This window comes from Aethina tumida, chromosome 3 (assembly GCF_024364675.1).
Source record: "Aethina tumida isolate Nest 87 chromosome 3, icAetTumi1.1, whole genome shotgun sequence".
NCBI classification, from domain to species: domain Eukaryota; kingdom Metazoa; phylum Arthropoda; class Insecta; order Coleoptera; family Nitidulidae; genus Aethina; species Aethina tumida.
In genome coordinates this window covers 36,206,622-36,211,542 of record NC_065437.1, presented here as the reverse complement: position 1 = coordinate 36,211,542, position 4,921 = coordinate 36,206,622, and the positions used below count along the sequence as shown (strand labels likewise).

The following is a 4,921-nucleotide window of genomic DNA, read 5'->3' as shown; positions in this document are numbered from 1 at the left end:
ATTTATCTAAGTTTAAATGATTGATGAGATCACACCATGACAAGTAGATATTTATGGTCGTTGCTTACGCTAAAGTTAGGCCAAACATCTAAATTGTTTGAAATAAATTATTTTATATGGAAACTCATAATTATACTTTTTTACTAATTTATGACAAAATTAATTTAACTAAATTGATTCGCTAATCTGATAATATTAAAGTCCTAATTAAAAGTACTTTTTTACTTGGGCACCCATCTTTATAAAAACTTTTTGTCATATTTACGGCCATAGGACATCGTTTTAAAGTCTGTGACATTTGTTTTAACACCCAGTATGTTTCTTTCTTCATTGAATTGAGTCATTTTATCTATGATTATAAATGTTTGACACTTGTGAGTTTAACTCAAGTTACGTCAAATATATTTTTAATATCTGTCAGGTAAGTTATAAAAATAATTACTGCATATTAAATAATTGCTGTTGATTATTAGAAATTGAAAATTGATAAAATATGGAAAAATCTTTGAAGAGCACCAAAGAAAAACTGGACAAGCTTGAGGATGATAGAAAGATGAGAAGGGCCAACTTTTTGAAAAATATAGCTGCTTTACGTAAGTTAAATTCTAATCGTGAAGCAGCAAAAGTTGAAGATGGGACTGTTGAGAAATCTAAGGAAACCACTAACTTAGAGGGAACTAAAACTGAAGATGTAGATAAAAAATTCCAATAAATTATCAAAGAATCCGAATAATCAGTATACATTATTATATTTCGAAATAAATTGATCAGTTACTTTATGCTTTGTTTTAATTAGATTTTGATGAATTGAAAATGTAATAGGGAATATTGTCACATATAGACAATAAGGCATTCCCGAATGTTTATTATTTTTTGTAGTAACAGTATGACAGTTGACTAGTTGTATTAAAGTTGTAGTAAAGGGGGTCATAGAAAGATGAGTAGAGTAGTTAGTGAAGACAAAGGACAAGCATCAGTAGATACAAACATGTAGGAGTCATTCCCATCCTTAAAGATGCCCCTTAGCATAAGTTATATTAAGTATTATTGTTTATTTCCTATTTGTAACTATTTAGTAATAAAGTATTTTGCATATATTTGGAATATATGTTTGTTTGAGTTACACTCTAACCCCCATTAAGTCACAGGTTTGACACATGAGAAAAACTGTTTTACGAGAGCATGTTGTTTCTAAAAAAACAAGAGTAATAAATAAAATGATTAGCAGACAGATTAACAAGGAAACGCGTACAGATCCGAAAGCTTCACATCTAAAGACAAAACTCGACATTTTAAAAAATAGAGTAAATACAGATATTATTACAATGACATAATTTTAACCAGAAATATGGTAAATATAAATTTTTCATATTAATAATTTATTATTTATTATTATATATTATTTATTATATTAATAATTTATTATTATTATTAATTTATCTCATATTATTATTATTATTATTTATTATTACCTTCTAGACGTCTTATCCATTTAACAGTTGAAACCAAAGATGACGAATCGTTCTCATCAAAGTTCATACCAGCTCTTCCCAATACTATCTTAAACAAAAGGATGAAATAATGAAAACAAAGAGGGGTAATATTACATTAATTAACTTGAATCTCTAAACAAGATACAATAATAAATAATCATATTTTAATATAAATAACTACATCTTGCGACAAGCGTTATTAAATTATTTGGATTTTTACTCTCCAATCTTTTATAACGGAACGGGATAACCTGTTTTGTTTAAACTATCACAAACTAAACTTTGGAAGAATTTCCTATATGCCACGTGTAAGAGAGTCTTACTGGTTAACCTATAAGTAACTAAAAATTTCCACATCTGCATATGAAAAATGGTATTTTTTTAATAATACCGGAATCACATCTTGTTGAGTATTTATCACACAGCCTTTGTATATTTGGTTGTTGTGGCTGATCTGATAAAAAATGTTGGGTTAAAAATTAGAGTTATTTCTTTAATGTGCATATGTATACAGGATACAACTTATCCGACAAATTAAAAATAAGTAGTCAATTTTAAAAAAAATATATAAAAATATATATACTTTTCTACAGTCAGTATGTGGTTAAAACTTGTCGGATAAGTTGCAAAACACCCTGTAAGTTGTGAAACACCTTGTATAAAACATTCCCTAGATCCAAAAATTTGATTTGAAAAAGAAAATGATAATTTTAGTGTAAATTAACATAATAAAAAACATTAAACACAAATTAAAGTGAGATTTAATCCTTATTATGGAAATTATGTGAAAATGAGGATTGGAATAAGGCACAGACCAAGAAGTGGAAACTAAAAAAAACGAGTCAGTTAAATACGAAATAAAATTACAGCAATTAAATAACTATTTCTAAATTATAAAATAATGTTGTGATTGGAGATATAATTTAAATTTGTTATATTATTCTAAACCATTATTAAACGGGTATTATTACAGACAATTTTCTGTATATGTATTATGAATAGGCATTTTCTAGTCACAATTTCTTAAGGGTGATTAAGAAGAAATCAGCATGAAAGTAGTTAAAGTGTAATTTTTCGCATCTGTGCAGATAACATGGCAACAAAATAAATTCCATTGTGCGAGTGTATACGTGATTTGACGAATTGAATAAAAGCGTCGGCCGTTCGACGGGGGCACTAACAACGCTTTGTGCAAAAACAAACGATCCAATGATGAAGGGGACAAACAACAAATCAGTCGATTATTAAATCGCTTTATGGCGGGTCGTTCACAATACAATCGTAGAAACACACAACCTGTTAAAATACAACAAGTGACAGTTATGAATGGGCAGCATAAAATGATCATTCGTTCCGTTCGCTTTTTGCCAGCGGTGCGGATTGCAGAATTGTGCCGCTATTAAATTTCCATGTTACACCCTACAAGGACGACGAAACGGGCAAAACGGGCAAAACGGGCATAACGGGCATAACGGGCTTTATTCTGTAATGAGGGCGCATTCACTCGACGGTGCTCGGATGCACGGATGCACGGATGCACGGATGCACGACACATGCACGATCCTGTTTTCTGCGCCTCTGCTCTATCGCCGTTTAGCGCTCGTTAAACCTAATGGCCGTGGCCATTTATACGCAAATCGTATTATTTTTGCGTGTGTGAGACGCGAAAAAAAGTGCGTGCCTCATGGTTTATTAATGTGCCGCCTGTGTGTTTTATGATGCAGCCCAGTAATGGATTGGCTTTTTATGTCGGGACGGGTGACGCTCGTTTGCCGGACTATTTGTTGCTCATTTACATAACAATTTGTATCGAAGCTTTTCCTTCTTTTTGTCCATCTTGTCGGTTGCCTTGTTGCAACTTTTGGAAATCGTCCAAGCCACTTTTTCCACATTCAAACCACTTGTTTAATGAATAACTTCTGAATTAATTCGTCGTTCCTGCTTGATTTGCTGTTACGTAAATGGTAACAAGTTTACAACTACACAATTTACATTTATGGTTTATTACTAATTTTCTTCCAGCCTCTTGCCTCATGATAAAATTATGAGCAGTCACAATCCCATAGTTAAAGTTTTAATTGGATTAACTTACAACTGAAGTTTGTTTTCCTTCGACTTTTACGAAGTTATGATTGCATCTTAAGCTTTTTGTCGACGAATTTAAATCGCATTATTGCGAATGGATGTTCGTTTAAAAGGGGATGAAAATTTATGTCGACACTTTTATTTTTCTGTAATAGTTTTTACTGCGCCGTAAATTAATTTCTTGCCCATCTACAAAGTGTTCCGAATGTGCCTGTGAATTTGTAATAGTGAACAATCGGTTTTGGATCGTAACAATTTTATGGCTCGACGTTCGAATTATATATTTAATGAAAAAAGCTATTTTATGATCACATTCTCGGTGTATTAAGACGGTTGTGTCTGATATGGATCCACCCGGATATTTTATTAACACGTTCGAGGAACTGAAGTGGAACTCAAATTCCAACATAATCAAATGGAAACTTTATTTCTGTGAATGTCGTATACGTTCATCCCTTGTCCACAATTGATACAATTTGAACCCATAACATTGTTATAAGAAACATTCGAAATGAATAATTAATTATAATATATTTTTTTAAAGAAAGATAATCTTTATTTTATAAATTTAAATTAATTCAATGTTTCAGAGATAAAGAAAGTGACAATTTCAAACTTGTATCATCGTGCACGAGCCTTTGTTTTTATATTGATTAGTTTGACAAGGACAATTGCTGAAAAGAAGAAGTTAATCGAAAATGTAGAGAGAGGTCAGAAGAAAAGTAACGTTTCAAAAGAATTTAACATTTCCTGAGTACTCTCTCAACTATAATAAAGCACAAGGAAAAAATTTATGCTACTCAAACTTCTGGAATACGGAAAAGAACTACTAGAATTTCCTCGTCTGGAAGAAAGCCCGATTATTTTGGCTAAGACAGTGTAGAGGACAAAAAGTATCTATTAGCGGAAACTTGTTAAAGGAAAAAGCAAAAGACTTCGCGTATACTCCAAAAAAGTTTATGGGGAAAGTGGAAGTGTTAATGATGCAGTTTACTTAGATTGACATGGTGAATTGAAAACTTTGGCCTATTTTTTAAATGTTTACCGGACAAGATGCTTACTTTTAAAGATGAAAAATGTCATGGGGGAAAACATTGTAATAAGAGGTTGGCAGTTTTAATTGCTGTAAATATGGACGGATCAGAAAAACTTAAGTGATAGGAAAATCAATGAAACCGCGGAGTGAAATCGTGTCCTACTGATTATCTTGGATGACGACAGAACTTTTTTACGGTTCTGACGGCTATTTTACTGATTGACAAGGCATGGTGAGCTGTAACATCCCTAACGATTCTCAACTTCTTCAAAAAATCCAGTTTCATAAAAGAAGATAAGGAAAATCT

General features: G+C 31.6%; 1 long non-coding RNA gene across 1 annotated transcript; it reads left to right on the top strand.

Moving 5' to 3' along the window:
* The first annotated feature begins 315 nt into the window (after nt 1-315).
* On the top strand, nt 316-779 carry LOC126264894 (uncharacterized). The gene is made up of 2 exons (XR_007547492.1): nt 316-421; nt 474-779. It is a non-coding gene; the product is annotated as an uncharacterized LOC126264894 (long non-coding RNA).
* Nucleotides 780-4,921: the final 4,142 nt, after the last annotated feature.